General features: G+C 40.3%; 1 protein-coding gene across 4 annotated transcripts in view; it reads right to left on the bottom strand.

Annotated features, from left to right (window-relative positions):
• Positions 1–18,185, bottom strand: part of LOC103189685 (casein kinase I) — a 32,540-nt gene extending 14,355 nt beyond the window's left edge. For all 4 annotated transcript variants that reach the window (XM_042342664.1, XM_042342666.1, XM_042342665.1 and 1 more), the window contains exon 1: positions 18,074–18,185. The gene's annotated coding sequence lies outside the window, so the exon portion shown is untranslated. The remainder of the gene's footprint in view (positions 1–18,073) is intronic.
• Positions 18,186–18,403: the final 218 nt, after the last annotated feature.

Here is an 18,403-nt window from a genome sequence, read left to right as displayed (position 1 = left end):
TCCCTCCTCTCTCTCTCCCCATCTTTTGTCTGCTTGATCCAAACACCGTCAACGCCAAGAGAGCGAGTAGACAGAGCATCCAGATCAGTGCCAAAGCCCTGGAACAGATCATCAGGAGGTGAACAATCAAGTGCATCTCTTTGCCCACTGCTCCATGTCTTTCCTCCCGCTGAGCAAGGCTTGGGATTGGGAATGGACATTAAGCCCGTGTTTGTCCCTCACTCCAGGCTGCTCAGCAAAGCTGCTCTAATAATCACTGCTTCAGCCCTGACTTTTTTTTTAAAAACTTTGTCCATCATGAATTCTTGTACAGATAAAATATTCTTTTATTCTGCCCTTATATCTTGTCTGCTGGTGACAGATCTGAATTATTGATTACCTACCCTAGGCATGGTATTTCTCAATCTTTTGAGAATTTGCCACAGACCGTGCACTTCAAAAAGTGAACCACTGTGCGAACTGCTTTGAGATATTTTGATGGAATAAGGTGCGAGACGAAGTACAAACATTATTCATTTAACTTAACTCCTTGCATACAAACAGATGATGTACACCCCCTCAGGGAATATTAAAAGGGAGAAAAACTTTGGAGTTCTGGTGGTGGCTGTTGAACTCCCTGTGAAAAATGGGGACAACTTTCCAACTACTGAATCGTGGAACCATGTTTCCCAAAGAAACATCTCACGACATACTGCATCCAGTCTGCACTTAACAAATGGTGGTAACCCAATAAGACATGTTTCTCAAATATTTATTCCCGATTTTTACTGCTCAGGATTGAATCTGAAAACATGAATTTTCTCTTTCACATCATATCCCTCTTGAGTCAACTGCTAAATTGCAGTGAGTGAGCAGCTTCCACTATGCTTCCTCACACTTTCCCAATATGTACAGAGGGAAGGAGACTTATAGGCAAGATTCACAGAAACTGGAGACGAGAATGGACAGAGCCTTATTTAGGCTAAGAATAAAAAACAGAAGCTAGGATTAATTCTGAAAGTTTGAGCAGAACATCTACATTTTAATGAAAATAACCACATAAAACCCCATAATTAAATTCACAAGAGATTTCAATGGAAATGTGAATTACATAGTGAATTAAATAACATACAATATTTAATATTTTGCTATTGTTGGAGTTGTGTTCGGGATATATTACCAAGATTTTGTGATAACCCTGCTGTGGAAACTCAACTTAGTTTTCTATTATCTGTGAATTTATCACAGTGCTTCCTGTTGGCTAAGATAACAACCAGGTCAGAATAGTTTAGCTATCCTGGTAGGAATTGATCAGCTGTAAAAAGGCACAAGGGCAATTTACAAAATCAACTGCATTTCCTACAGGCCTTTTTTTTTCATAATATATATTATTTCTCCCACAAAATATAGTCAATTCACTTCACGGTATATTCTCGGAAGCACTTTGAGACATCTCGAAGACGTGATAAGGTGCTATATCAAATCCAAGGATTATTATAATTATAGGACTTGCAATCCTAGCTTTCCAGAGATATAAATGGCGTTTTCAGAAAGCTGTAACCTAGAATACTAGCAGTATTCAATATTTTTATTAACTGAAGCTAATGTAACTCGTAACACAGAGAGTACAAAGCGCAAGGCAGACATGGGAGCCAGAACACACGAACTGGAAATCCACTCATATTTTAGTCCAACTTCAGTATTTGTAAACAATGCTGCTCACTGTCTATATTGGTGCTGACAAGACATGCTGTGAATCAGTGTAAGATTGAGGATATTGCAATCAGTGAGTTTCACAAATGTAAACTATATTTCATAATGCTCATGATATGACAATATTTTCTGCTATTATCCCATGGATTTGCATCATCGAGGAAATTCCCCAAGTGTTGACATCCGGTGACTCAAGTGGAACGAAAATTAAGCACTTGCAACATTATGCTCTGATAGTTACATGTTGTTTCATGTTCACAGAAACATTTACAGCCCTTTGAGAGATTGCCATCATACAGTCAGTAAAGACAACTAAATGGGAATTCTAACAGTGTGAAAAAAGATTTCTGCAATACAACAAATTACATCTGTGTAATGCCTTTCACATCGGGAGGACGTCCCAAGGCGTTGAATAGTCAGGGGTTTGGACCCGAGCAGGGGTTTGTTTAGCCATTTGTTCCCCCAAATCAGGAGAGATTTAGAGCAGATGATGTACAAAAAGGGCGAGTCCTCTCCAAGTTGTACTCCGTTGTGGCTGATTCCCCTTCGCAGCCCAATTCTAACTCCATACAGGAGAATTCCACTACTTGTGGACTGAACATTTCCGGGGGGAAAAAAAAGTTCCAATTCAAAGTGTACACAATCACCTTTCCCAGATTTACTAGTGAAAAGTCCGTAGACAAGGTAGCTGATCCATTACTGATGGGAGTGCATTCTCAGATGGTTTTGCTCCTTCGGGCCAAGGGGAGCACAAATACGGAGAGGTGATTACAAGGGTTCATCATCTTTCCTACTGCTTCGACTGCATAATGTGTTTTGCAGTCACACACACCCCAATATCAGTGCTTCACGTGCTCATGTAAACACTCAGTGGTTACTGTACAGCAAAGGCTCCATCATAAATGAACAATTTATTAGAGATTGTCGTCTCTCGATGCTCTGAACTTACACTGGTGAATCCAAACGAAATGAAATTTAAACCAAAAGGCAGGCAATTTCTCCACTGTTTACCAAAGGGTCGTAAAATTTAATTAGGCTGCTGAACAAATGTGACATTATATGCTCAGTACAAGGTATGAGAAGCATACGGCTAGTTTAAATGGTTTAAACATGCTAAAACAACGTCAACTGGGACACAGGACAGTACTCTGCTTGTTCCATGGAAGCAGTATTGTAGAATTGTTTTGTGTACATGATATACTTTAAACTAAAAGACAGGCCTGCCATCAGGAAAGGGCTTGCGAATCACCATGCAGCACTGGGTACGGTTACTTTTCCAGAGCCTGAAGTAATTAATCTTTTACAATAATCCTTTGTCAGATTTAGAAGGTCATCAGAATCAAATTTATGGAATCGACCGTCTTCGTGGACTCTGGAATTCCACTCGACGACATTAATACGATTTAAACCCTGGGCCTTCATAATTACTGTAACGACTGAGAATGACAACATGAGATTTAAAACCAGTTACACTTTAATTTTTTTTTAAAAAAATCAACTCTGTGACAGCAATCGGTGAAGGACAATGGGTTTATTCTCTGCATTTACAGCAGAGGAGTTATCAGCTACACCGTACGAATCTCTGAACGTCAGCCTGGGTTGATCTGTGAGGTCCCTTGCCTTGTGGACGATTGGTGTGATGAAGTGAGAGTAAAAGGAATTAAAACTTCCTGGAAGGCTGAAAATGAACTGATAAAACTTCAGCCAAAACTGTGAGTCCTTTTCAAGCGATAGTAACTAGCAGGGAACATCCAGTTAAGAGGAACACTCAACAAGCCAGGCTGGCCACACATTCATTAAGATTAATTTTATGCATCTATTGCTAACTAACATGCCAAGAGGGGAGAAACGCAAAGATATTCTCACCTGAAGCTACCAACTCCATCAGTGGTTGCGGATGAGATTTCCTATTGCAGCTCACATTCTAGACAGGAGGTCAAGCTCACTTCAAAAGATGGCTCAGAGACAGGTTTCAGTGCAAAAGATTCTTCCTAACTTTCACACTCCCACGTTTAACAATCTATGTAATTGGGTCCCTCATCCACTGTAAAGTCTACCACACCATGTCCATTCACTAACTCTAACCCCAAATATACTATTCCAAAATATAAGTCGGTTTGTTATTTCATGCTTTGCTGAATATTGAATTCCATATTCCACATACCCACCCATTTTGCTAACCGATCGACACCTGACTGCATACTCCCACACTCTTGTACCCATTAACACTTGCTGATTCAATAACTCCTAGAGAGCAACAAAAAGTGCCAACAGCAATATTGTTAATGGAAGGATCGAGGGAACAAATAAACAGAGTGTTAAAGGTAGGAGCAGATCAAACCACCTTTCTCAGGAAATACAGGCATTGCAAGGATTATTATTATTATCAGTGTCAGCACCACGTATAATAATAATCCTTGCGTTTGATATAATGCCTTATCATGTCTTTGAGATATCTCAAAGCGTTTCACAGAATATATTATAAAGTGAATTAACTGTATGTTTTGTGGGCAAAATGCTAGTTATTCATTGGGGGGCAGGGAGGAAAAAAAAATGAGCAAACCAGACTCAAAGCTGGTCAGACAGGAGCCATAAGGTTCCAAGACACAAATTGTTCCAGCATTAACATGGAAAATGCTGGCAACTTTCCCTTTCATAAAGGATTTTTAAAATCAACGAGGTGCAATAGATAGCAATAAAGCAAGAGAAATGTGGAAAGTTATTTCTAGTTTGGCTCCATGTCACTTGCCAGTTACATTGATTGAAGATCAGTGTGCGATTTTCCTTATATATTTCTGCGCATATTCTAAACACACTGCGCTTGCGTTTCTCATCTCACAAAGAGAGTATTTTTTTCCTCTTTGCGAGACAAGCACAGCCACTTGTTTGCTCAATTTTAATGACCAGCCACTCTTTCATAAAGCAGAACAGCAAAATGGTAAATAAAACTTCACGAACTGTCTCCACTTTAATTCCGTTTACGGTAAAGATAAGATCAATTCTAGAAAAGTTAAACAGCCTAATTGGTTGTTTCTCTTCACGGCTGCTTGCAGGGCGTTGCTTTATGTGCAACAGATAAAGAGTCACTACATGTTATGGCAAAGTATGCACACAAGTGTTGTTTCAAATTTTACTGAATATTTCTTGCCTGAGGTGAATACACCTGATACCAATTTGCCCAGAGATTGGTAGTGTAAGAGTTTATGAAACAATACGGAGAATGGATAAGAATGCAGACACGGTGGAAGGATTATGTCAGACTTATTTTCTCTCTGGAATTTCACGTATTTTACCAAATATGCAGTGGGTTACTCTGCCATTCGTTCTTTCTAGAAAGGCCTGGACTGTGGCAGGCACAGCATTGTGAAGCTCTGCGAGTTTCAGACTCCGTCTCCATGTCCCAAACAAGAGCAGTTTGGGAGATGTGGTTCCCCACACAGAATACACATGCAAGGTATTGGGTAACATTTCCTTCAGGTTTTACAAAGTCCAATTGAAACAATGCTAACCATTTGTCAGCAGCAGAGTTGAAAGCAGCTTTAGCAATCGCAGACTATGTCTGCTGTATTTGTTATTTTTTTCCACTGTGAAAAAGTGTGCAGGGCACAACCTCTCCGCAGAATATTCCCCAACAACCCTGCAGCTTTCAGTTGGGTGAGAAAAACCTGGACCTGTTTTAATGTAGATCCAGATTTACACTGCGAAACGGGACACTGGTTTAGCGGTTCTCCATTTGAAAGACAGCATTAATCTACAATTATTGGAAATTGTCAAAATGGCACATTCTAACCCCCCCCCACCCCAGTCTGGATTGAAAGAGCTGAATTGACCACTGACTCCCTTTGTCAGAAGCTAAAGGATATAGATTTCCAGTTGGCCCCGTTCCACCACCAGTAGGTTTGAAGTTTTTTTTTTAAAAAAACCTAAGTATATAGTTCCTATTTTCTCTGAAGACTTTTGCTCAATAGTTGCCTGGGAACAGAATGATAGATGAATAATGGGATTCAATCAAATGAAACAGATGGCATTATATAATCTCAGCACAAAGCGGAGCACAAGTACATGCTGAAAGAATTCCACTTTGATGCGGTAAACCTGTCCTTATAATAGGCAAGTTTTTTAAAAAAACAATAGCTTGTATTTATATAGTGGACCTCATATATGGTAGCGGCCCACAGTTGCAAGTTAGATCAATTACTATTAAGCAAGGTGTTGGTTCACTTTGTCAGAGGATAAAAAAAACTCCTTTCCACAAACAAAAAAGGGTATAACAACAAATTTACAGATTAACAATCAACAAATAATAATAATCCTTGCAATTGATACAGCGCCTTTTCACGATTTTGAGACGGCTCAAAGCACTTCACAGAATATATTGTAAAATGTAATGATTGTGAGTGTATTTGGTGGGTGAAGCGCGGCAGCCAGTTGCGCACAGCAGTGTCCCACACACAGTCGTGGATTGAGTGACTCATTTTGGTTTTAAAAAATGGCAGCAGTCTTGCCCTGACAGACAATGTGACAGACCTTGAAAACTGCTTTCATATCACAAGCATACATAGGTATTAAAGAATTTAGCCAATCCGCTAACCTATGATGTAAACACCACCCCTTTTATTGGAGCTAGAAGTGCCTGGTGGTTGCTCACTGGGCTGTTTCTGACACTTCTGTACGTAGTTGTATGTAGTTATGGCACAAAGGAAAGCAAAAGTGAAACTCAATTGCCCAACAGGAAGATAGCTCCTGTAGCCAGACAGTGCTGCCCAGGAGACATCAATGGGAAATGAGGAGTAAAATTTGGACCCACACATCCCGAGGCTTAATGAGACTCAGGAAGACAAGAGTTGGGTCTATCCTGTGAATGAGATGAAATGAGTCGAACGGTCATCTTCATTTCAACCTCACTGTGTGACGGACAGTAACACGAAAGTTGAATGGAGCTCAGTTTAGCAGCTGGCACAATAAATACACTGCAGTGCGGAATTGGCTGCTGCGTTTCACCCACAAAATATACAGTCCATTCACTTTACAGTATATCCTGTGAATCACTTGGAGCACTGTATCAAATGCAAGGGATTGTTATAAAACGATGTTGAAGGTGTCAAGGGGTATTTTTTAACCTTCCTGGCAGAGAGAAAACATACCTCATGTTCTCCCAGTGCCAGAAGTTCTTCCTGGCTTGCTACTGCAAAAGCAGTGATAAAAAACATGGCATCTGTCAGATTGAGAACGTTGGAAAAGGAACAAGAAATCCCATAAAATAGGAGCTAAGAAAAAAAGGCAGACCGCCTCTGTGTTGATTCACTTTAAATGAAATACTCTATTTGTTTGTTTGAAAATCATTTTAATTAAATATACATATATAAAAAATGTTATGCTGCCCGTCTATCATTGTAAACCCAGAACTGTTACATATTTAACTGGTTGGGTTCAATTTGTATATACAGTACATTCACATAGGTTTTTTTCTTTATAAATGGTATAATCGCCCAAGTCGTACATGCATCCTAGTCTCGTTCGGGTTCTTATCAAAACTGCCTAAGATTTCATTTACACAATTTTGACTTCCAAGTAGTCTTAACCCATTATTGCACATACTGCTACATCTTCTACAGGACACTTAATAGGCAAGGAACTTCAAATGACACAATACACACTATAGAAGATCAGTTCTACACTTAAGAGAAAACCACATTTAGAGATGATTCATTGCTCTGTCAGGACAGTTTCCAAAACCATTGGGAACACCGATGCGAACTAACTTAATGGTAGGATCATCAAATTGATAGGCAGCAAGCAGTACATCAGTATTTTTTTACACATTTGCTAATAATCAGAAGAATTACAATATCACAATGTATATTACAACACAGTCATGGCTCTTAAGCAAAATATTACCAACTTCATTATCCAAAAGGAAATGTAGTATGTTATTAATCTCATTTTAAGTCAATTGGAACACATTTTCATTGAAAACAAGAAGTCAGTGGTTCATTGCTCAGTGAGGGCAATTTGTCATTGTCCACAAAAAGGGAGAAAGAATTTGCATTTTTATAGTAACTATAACATCTTAAAGTGCTTTACAGCAATTACTATCAAGTGTAGAGATTTTTTGTGGAGGATCGCAGTAGCCATTTTGTGTACAGCAAAGTCCCACAAGGGGCGATTAGTTAATTAATCTGGAGGAATGTTGGTCAGGACACCAGGAGAAACTCCATTCTTTTTAATTTGTGCCATTGGGAACTTTTCTGTCCACCTGAACCACATATAATAAAATGCGGTACAATTTTTCAAAACTTATCAAAAATCTCTAAGGGAAGAAGGCAGAACCAGTCTCGGCTACTTCAGGAATAAATAAAAGGTCAAAATCTTCTCACTATCAGAACTGTTAAACGATTACATAGAAACCAGAAGCATCACCGGGCAGCCAAAGGAAATGACCCACGTGAACATCACACACAAACATTCATCAACTTTACAGCAAATTATATGGTGACATCTTTGTCTAAGTAATCAGTTGGGCCTCAATATAAACTGACAATCGATTATCTTTCACTATAAGAGAATTTGGGTAATGGCTCAATGGAGGTTTGTGTGCAGGTGTAGTTTAGTGTACCAAACATAATGTGCACGTTTCATGCCTCGGAGCATCCACACAGAAAGTACAGGGAAGCACAGACGCTAACCAAAGCACATCCACAAAAGGAATGAGAAAAAAGTTTTAGAATAAATAAACATGAACCAGTATTGTCGAATCCCTGTAAGTTGAGGAGAGGCAATTGTACAGGTCTGGGGAACAGGTTACAAAGTGCCGGTTTGGGTGTGAAAGGGAGAAAGCTTTCCTTTGCACACTTTAGGAGTAAATGGAGTCACAAAAATGCAGCACCAATTTCACAAAAAAGGAAATATTTTATGAAACATTTTCATAAACAGGAAATATATTTTCAGAGAGAAGTATTTAACATGAGAAACAGAATGGAAGGAGAGTAACAAAAGTAATTGAGTGGAATCTATGCTGTACGCAGAAGCTGAGGCAGATTTTCTCATTAGATCAGCGATAACAACGTCACAACTGTTAATCCACGTGTATGTACGTCACAAAGCATCAAGGACATGGAATGCCAGACAACTGCCAGCACAAAACAAATGACCCCATACAAACGAGAAAAATGCAATCATAAACGAATACCACAAGAAATTTCAGGATACTCGTCATCTAATATTATTATGTTTTATATATAATCACCGGAAGCATTTATTTAGATTTCTTCCGAGGCCTTTTTTAAAAAAAAGAAACACACACACACTTACATCTGAAGGAAAACTAACTGCAGTATTTCTCACGAAGTGTCCAATTAGATATATAAATTTTACATTGCAATCAAAAGGTTTCCAACTGAATGCACTTTCGTTTTGCCCTCCTCCTTACCCAAAAGCAATGACTCATACTTGGGAACAGTTTCACAGAACCTGCAAAGCTTACATGTCCCTCATTCACTCAGGGTCAGGAAGTGTAAGGCTAGAGGTGCTAATAGACGAGACAACCATGTGAGACATGAGAGCCAAAACACAAATCTACCCTCGTACACGCAATATTCCAGCACAGTTTACTGGATTACAGCAATTTATACCACTCAATGAACCAAGACTGGAGGGAGATAATTACTGTGCTCCCTTTTCGGCCTTAGCTGAGATCTGCTAACAGAGCACAAGCCACAGGATTTAGTTCAAGAGGCAACTTGACACACTTTTGGAGAGAAGGAATGATGGGAGACTGATGGGGAGCCTAAGAAGGCAGGTGGATGGGGATGATAAAAAAAGACAAGACTAGTTGAACCTAATATTCAGCTCTTCCTTAAAAAAAAGTTGTTCTTATGGCCAAACTAAGGCTTTCCTGATCTGCATGGCTCTGTGTCACACCAGTGGTAAACTTAGTCAGAGTATCCATAATACTGGCATTCGATACAGTGCCTGATAACGCCTCAAAGCGCTTCACAGAATATATAGCGTGATTACGTGTTCTGTGCAAACCTCTACACAGATACAATACAGATATTTCACATCCAATTCTAGTGGGATACGTCGTTCAAAATTCCAGAAAATCTGAAAATACCTCTTTCATTATTATTTCCAGATGGATTATTGGAAGAGCCGTTTAGTGGAATTTAAAGCTGTTCAGTCTCAACATTTGCTTCCTTTGAAATTGATGATTTTAAGGAATCTATAGTAATTCATTTACCCATGTTTAAAAACTTAAAGGAAACATTAAGAGAAGCTTTTTTTAAAAAAAAAGCACAATCTATATTCAGTTTCATCCATCAACAACAGTGGTTTTAAAGCTCTGCTGTCAGTTTCGTAAATTAAGATGAGAGGTTACACATTACTGTGAGTGACAGAACAAGTCAGGGCCACATCTAAACTGACAACTGATTTTGAAATAAACATTAGCAAAAGAAATCATTTTTCTTGCAATTCTTGTCAAATCCAACAACTGTACCATAATTACATTAAAACTCACATAAGCCAAGACCATAACATTTAATATGCCATATGCATAGTTACAGGCAAACTGTACAAGTGGTGTAAAATCTGACTTAATCAATCTACACTGCGCAAACATAATTCAAAGCAGCCAGTAAGTGTGCATACAGTGATGGGTCAAGACTACACTTCCCACGACTCAATACAGCTGGCCGGCTAGTGCTCATGTGCTCATTATATGATTTGTAAAGATAAGACTTATACGAGTTTTACTGTATTTAACTTTACTTTTTGCAGGTGAATTAGTTGCTCAATTTGGGATGAGAGATGTTGTAGAAATGGAACACTTTCCCATTTCACAGGACTCAATCTGCATTCCAAAGTCAGGCACATCACAAGTCGAGTGCTTGGAGACATCAATTATTTGGCATCTTTGGGTAATAAAGTAATTGGTTTGGGCCCCATATTGGAAGTTGAGCTTATTCCCTGTCCTGACTTAGACTGTAATGAGAGGAGCCCACACTGCTGCGAGGTGCCTTCCTTCAGATGAGACATTAAACCACGATCACGTCTGCCTATTTCAGGTGAACATTAAAACACCAAATAAAAGGCATAATTTGATAAAAGGGAGTTTCTCCCAGCGTTCTGGCTCTTTGTTGAACTTTTCTATTCCCGCTCCATTTGCCTACTCTATTTATACTCCATTTGATTAGTAACTATGAGTGAAATACTTTGAAACAGTTCAATGTGATGAAGCGCTCCTGCTGTTAAATAAGCACACAATATGAATGCAAGCTGAAGATGCAGAGCAGTTTCCTCTATTTTATCTCAACAATGTGAATTCAGCCGTAGCCTCAAAACAGATCTCCAAATCCCACACGAGCCAGTCTTGCGAGCTTGCAGCGATGCTGACTATTTGCAGCCCTGTTGTGCTGTGAGCCCACACCCAGTGGGAATTTCACACTGGATCTTTACAACCAACAAAAGAGAAAAATGGACTTTCATCCCATCACTCTGGGGACCGATCTGCACTATAGTCTCGAAGGTAAAAGGCCAGAATCACACCGCCCTGTCCCCAGATGAAAACTACTGAAACAAAAGGGCGGAGTGCGGCAGCTTTAGAAAGAACATTAGAATATTTGCCGTATTCAGTTGGAAATAAACCTCTTTGACCTTGTAAGGTCGCTCTAAAATTGTCAAGAAACTAAAACAATTGAACTCATTCACTATACAAGTCTGAGATAACAGCACCTAGCAGTCCACATTCACGCTGAAAATTCTACGCAAGAGATGAGGCGACCAAAATTCCTGCACAGGTGTTCGATCGGCTGTCCACCAGAATCCACAGCTCCCACCCACCCCCCCCCCACACAATGAAAATAATCCAACTGGGAAACAGCACTAGATTGGCAACAAGGAAAAACTAAATGTGGAGCGGAGGCGGTGGGGGGAGGATTATGAATGGAACGGGGACCCCCAAAAACACACACATTTTGTACAATACAACTACACATTTCTACAACATAAGTGAGCTGATTTACACAAGTACAGCAGTTTGTACGTTGAAAATGGTTACTCGTGCAGTCCAAAGGGATCACTGGTGAGCTAGAGCGCAAATTATCTGAAATCACCTGTGGGACAGAATAGTTGTGAAACAATTGCAACAATGCATTACTCTCATGCCAGGATCATTTGATATGAAGTCAAAGCTGGCAACACAATCTTTTATAACAACTATTGCTAAATATAGCATTGGATTACTCTGCCCCCAAATCAAGCTCCAACTTCTTTTTTAAAAAAAACTTTTAATCTCAACAAAAGTCAAGGATGTAAATGGTCTTTCACCAACAACACACAATCGTATAGTTAGTCATGTAACAGCGACTGATTCGTTTTCTACCGTTCCATCAGCTCATAGCAACTCTAGGGAATGAATTGGTACAGTACCTTAGCTTAAACAATATAGGCTTTTAGTCCCATAGATGAAGCTTGCATTCTTCAGGCCTAGCTCCAGTAGTTAAACCGTTTGCTATGTAAATGGATGTCACTACAAAAATTCAAATATTTTGATTGAAATCAAGTTCCACATTTCAGAGATAACCATGAACACCAGAATATATATACCCCAGAACTGAAAGCAATACTGTCACTACAGTGTAGAGGTGTAGAATTTGATCAGTAATCAAAAATATTTAAAATAGCATTCAGCCACTGAATTACAAATACTCAACAGCTTTAGACACAAACCATCTTACTGATAATAATAATCCTTACATCTGATATAGTGCTTTTCACGTCTTCTAGACATCTCAAAGCATTTCACAGAATATACTGAAAGTGAATTGACTGTATATTCGTGGGCGAAACGCGGCAGCCAATTGCACACAGCAATGTCCCCACAAACAGTCATGGATTGAAGTGACCAATTTATTATTGTTTTTTTTCTTGAGGGATGATCATCAGACGTGTAGAATAAGGAAACTTGCCCAAGGTTTTGCCGAGTTAAGGTAACCATAAATGGTCAGAGCCCTAGCCATTATAGCCCAGTTAGAGTCAGCACCTTCATGACACAAGGGCAGCACATCCACTTACAGTGACTATCTTCCAAAGGTCCAATGCTGATGATCATTTAGTACGAGTTTATGTCCATTTTATAATAGCTCCACAGCGCTGATATAGCAGTTATCTAAGTTGTATAAATATACAATCTGAAGTCAAGAGCTGTATCATCAATAAACAGGTATTCCCTCTGAATGCAAACTCACTCAGAGTGGCAAGTCTTGCCTCACTCACCTCGTTTGGAGCTCAGAGTGGATTTGGCAGGAGAACAGTGAATTCTTATTCATGAAATGGCTCATTTGACTTGAACTGTAAGGCACTAATGCTGGCAACACACTAACAAACTGGAGAGAAATTGTTCAGACTGAAGTGAGGACTTATTCCAAGCCATTTTGCAATGCGTATTTCTCAACGAGGGTCCCTACAAAAGTCTGTCTAGCCAACTAATATTTCTCAGTGTGCTGACATCATTACTTGCCTCTAAATTAAAAGGTGCTGCGTTTACCGTGGGGTCTCGTTCTGCTTTATTGCAAGCCTAAACGTAACTTGTATTCAAACCTTACAAATTCACTGGATTCATGAATGCTGAAGTAATCCTAAAAGGGCACAAGAAAGTCAATTGATAATTCTGATTTAATACTTTAAACCTACCCAGGAGCAGATGATTTTAGAATCAAGGTTATGCCTGAAATCCACCACAAACTGCCACCAGGTTGGACCTTCACTAGAACGAAAAACATTTTTGCTACCAGCAGATAGCCCATCATGTCTTGGTTCTCAAACAGCAGTCACCATCTGCTCGCAGGATTTGGGGACGGGTTGAAAAGAATACCTCCAACGAGCAAATGCGACATATAAATGTTTTACAGCAAGTTAAAACATTTATAAAAAACTTAGGACAGTAGAAGGGCCGGCCTGTATTCCGGTGTGCAGTCTGAACTCCCACTCAACCAATCTCTCATTTGATGTTTCGCACATCCGTCAGACAGCATAATCGCACCACTATTAGAAATTGCTACGAACAGATTAGCCAGGGATTGCAAGATACGACAATTTCATCTTAAACAGCAGTTAAGTAAAGGTGCATTAACTAAGTTTCTTTTTTAAAAAATCATCAACACATTTTATTAATTTGGGAAAACGATGAGTTATTTTTAATCGTCTTGCAGGTCACAGGCAACAGAATCCGGCTGGCATGTGCCACAGCAGACTTTTCTGCAGACAGCAAACTGCACCCGTGAGAAAACATTGCGTAGATTTCTGCAATCTCGATAGAAATCATACAGCAGTCACAATCGCTCTGTTCAAAACTTGTCTCTACAGAAGCCTGTGGTCAACACCAACATGTATACAGAGGAGATTTGTAACATGAAAATCTCCTTATGGATTGTAAATTGTTGTCAGTTACGTAGCTAACCAGTTGTGTATTGTACAAATCCTCCCAAACAACACTCCTCCCACAATCAAATTTAATTATAGGTGCAACAGTATTCTGAGACTGAATGGGCGTTTCCATCAGCTTTCTGGTAGAACAAAAGATTCTCATACAAATAAAACAAATGCATTGACACATAGCCTGAGACCTGAAGTTAGCTGGAGAGAATTTGATTTCAAGTATTCAGATAGAGTACAGATGCCAAGGGTCAAAATATCAGATTGCATGTGGTACGTAAACTCCTCAAGATATAGCCTCCATTATCCACTGTAATGGAGGACACCATGGTGACTGACTGAACTACCTACGACAGTGTCCTCAAATCAATCGATCCCACTTCAAACGGATCGTTGGCTCCACACTCCACAGGTTCATTTGCTTGCAAAGATATCACTTCTGCTAAAAATAAATCTTTCTTCTATCTATTTTATCTAAACTGAGTATTGTAGGGTAAATACTGCAAAGGATTTTTCAGAAATTAAGAATTTCCATTTTAGTAAAACACTGAACAAATGTTCAAAATGGTACTTTTTAAAAAGACAAGGCTTCACTTAAATACATTTCTCATTTCTTTTCAAACATTCTCTGGCAGATTTTGATGCTCCATATGTTGACCTCACCCCGCATCATTCTCTAACACAATACCCAGTTTAGGAATGAGCCTCTTCATCAACTCCAACTCCCAATCTCCGGCTCAGTCACCAGCCTCACCACGTGTGCTCTGAACACACCCCTCCCACCCATCTCCATCATCCATTTACAGGGGATAATCATGGTTCCACTGAACCCCATAATCACACAAGCTATTACATTGTACTAAGTATGATCACTAACAAAGAACACTATTTGACGTTTTTATGTAGCCAGAATGACAGGCAGTAAAATCAACTGTTGAACCAAGATCAGCAGGCTTACAGCAGTTTAATGTTGCACACAAAATCAAGAGATAAGACCACTCTCAATTATTTTGAAGTGTTTGCCATCACAGCAGAACCGAGGAACTAAGTTTTTGGTAGCAGAAATTTCTATGCATAAGCTGCCCTCTTACAGGTAAACATTTCAGGGTATCAGCTGGTCACTTAGCCTCCCTATACAGAAAGCTGCTGGAGAATTTATGATCCAGACCAGCAACAATACTGTTTCCAGGTTCTGCCCAGTGTAGCAAAGTCTCTTTGGTTTCAAATTATTAGTTCCAATGTAAAGTGTTCAAAACAAATTCATCACACAAACATGTACAAAAAATTGTGCTTAATGGCAATATATATTATCCAGATCTTATATCAAAACCAACATACATCACAGGGACATGAAAGTGGGTTCCATAAATTCTTATTATAGTACAACTTTGCATCAGTATTCAGTCAGCATTGTACCTGGGAACAGATGGTACAATGATGAAAGAGTCGGACAGTATATATATAGTTCACTGGAGACCTGGGAAAGGTTTGGCTCTTCATCCTCACAAAGGAGAATGGGGTACGTACGACATTGGGAAAACTTCGGATAAGAATTTTTTTTAATAACAATTTTAATAGCTCTAGAGCTGGGAAAATAAGAATTCATTCAGTGCGGAGGAATCATGTCCTGCACATAGGAAGCTTTGTCCACCACACAATTTTGACGCCATGTGTCAGGAATTATACTGACCAGGACTTCAAACACTAATAAGTTAAACAGAACACTGCAAATACATGCAATGTCCTTCCTAAGTCGATGTAGAACTGGAATGTTAATTATCCAGAGAACATATTGGTGGGTGAAACACTGCCTGAGATTCTGCATGACCCAGTCACATTTCCTGACACAAATCTCTAATGTTAATCATATTTAAGGAGTACTTGAATTGAATTTAGCCGTATACAATTTCTACGCTCTAGATTTGGCATATAGAGCTCCTTGTATGTCGGAAGACTAGAGTGCAACATTTTGGCTCTTTTTCAAAGAAGCAGATGCAACTGAAACCTGACACTGCCTAAAGAGAGTCACGTCTGGCTATACACTTTTCCAGTTACCTACATTAGAGGGTACAATTGCAACATTAAATGTGCAGCCATACATCTATGCCAATGACTATGCTTTGCATCTTTACAATTGTCACCAACTGTGCAGTTAGTCCAACTGCGGCTCCAAATAGAGGAAATATTCCAGATTGCATTTAATGCAATCTTTGATTCTTGGCCTATGAATACAGTAGCACCGCAAACTCTTTGTTGGCTATGGCCGAAATGCACTTCTGTCACACATGACTGAACACATTTCTATTGCTTCCAAAAGGCTGCCCAAACACACACACTATATTATATGTCTGCTCCAACACTGGTTATCTCGAACACAATCAAAACGTTAACTGATCTTTGAAAAATGCTGGAAGGTAGCTAGGAATTCAGATCTTGGGACCACTGTCGGTAACAATCACTCGCAGTTGGCAAGCAATCCCAGAAACGTCCCCTTTCCCAAACCAATCTAACATGAGCTTGATAGTAAAATATCACAAAGACATGGATAATGAGAAAATGAAGCTGTACACACACTTTGGGTATAAACCTATGGATTAAATTATTTTGTTTTTAAGTCTCAACTACTGCAGAATAAGACCAGAGTTGAAGTAAATAAATTAATTTAACAGGTCTTCTTTTGCAATGTACCTAAAATTACATTAAATGCCACAAACTCAACAATTCAAACACTCAGCCAATATAACTTTGCACCCCACACATTCAAAAATCTTACCTCCTGGATGTTAAGACTTCCTTATAAAGTATTGATTCCAACAAAAAAAATCAAATAGTTACACAATTTGGCATGTAATTCATCTAGAATGTTAATTTAGCATTTGATACTTACACTAGCAATCAATATTCATTTTTGATGAGAGGAAGTGATCAAAAGAGTACAAGAAATTTTAGGATCTTTAGGATTCCATCCACTGGTCTACAATGACCCAATTCCACTAATGCACATTATGCTGTATATTACAGTAATGTCTTCAGTCCCCGCACGTGTGTCAAGGATAAAAACCAACCTAAACACACTAATTATTAAAGAGATGGAATGAACGCAGACAAAATTTCCTCAACACTAACCCTGTCCTTCTGGTTACAATCAAGGCGGCGCGAACCCATTCATCTGGTGGTTAGTTTGTTGTTAATGTCCACACAAACATGTCTTACATTGCTCACAACAAGGGTCCACAAACACACAGGCATCACACCCAAAAAAACCTCTTCCTTTCTCCCATCCTCTCTCCATATACACACAGACACGCACACACACTTACTTCCTAAACCACTTCAAAACACAATGCAATTTTTGTTTGTCAGAGCTTCACAGCAACATGTGCATCTCTACCTCTACAATCATGGGGGGAGGGAGGGAGGGCAGTGTGGGGGTGGAGGTGGGGGGGGGGGGGGGGGGGAGAAGGGGGTCCTTACTGTATTTTGAAGAAGGAAAGGAGGAGGAGGAACCGGCAAAATAAATAAAATGTAAACGCCGACAGTCTGTGTCTGGTTGGGTCCTGAGCGGAGTTTAGATTTTTTTTGCTTTGGGGGCAAAAAAAAAATTTTTTTTTTTTTTTTTAAAAAGTAAAAGAGGGGGAAGGGGGGAAAAAAGGTTAATTACTACAACTGCCATCAGACTGAAGCCACATCACCTCACAGTTAGTCAGGAGAGGAGGAGAGGAGAGAGGGCAGTGTGTGTGTGTGTGTGTGTGTGTGAGGGGGTCCTGAGCTGACTTGAATATTTAAGGCCTAGCGATACACAACCGAGCCTGAGGCTCGAGTAAAGCCCTCAGCGCCACTCACAGCCACACACACACACCCACCCACCCACACCGAGAGAGAGAGAGCCCGGGGAGAGCGGCGGCGCGGGCCGGGCCGGGCGGCACCGCGGGGCTGCCGGTGCCGGTACCTCGCGGGCGGGTGGTCGGGCGGTCGGGATCCCCTCAGTCGCCTCTCGGAGCTTTTTTTTTTGAAGCCGTTTCCACCGGGGCAACTCCTGCCTCCGCGCATGCGCGACTCCCGCGCCCGCCGCTCCCCGCCTCCGGCCCGCCCCCGCCCTCGGCCCCGCCCCCCCCCGGCCCGGCCCCGCCCCCGTTGGCTTGGGCTGTCGCCGCCCCGCCCCACCGCTCATTGGCTGAGCTGGCTGTCCGCAAACTGCACTCCGCGTCCTATTGGTCAGAATGCCCGTCCGTCAAATTAACCCTCCACGCCCATTGGCTTCCCCACCTGTCTGTCACAC

Source organism: Callorhinchus milii, unplaced genomic scaffold (genome assembly GCF_018977255.1).
Source record: "Callorhinchus milii isolate IMCB2004 unplaced genomic scaffold, IMCB_Cmil_1.0 Scaffold21, whole genome shotgun sequence".
Lineage (NCBI taxonomy): Eukaryota > Metazoa > Chordata > Chondrichthyes > Chimaeriformes > Callorhinchidae > Callorhinchus > Callorhinchus milii.
Note: the sequence above shows the minus strand (reverse complement) of the source record. Positions and strands in the feature narration are given on the sequence as shown.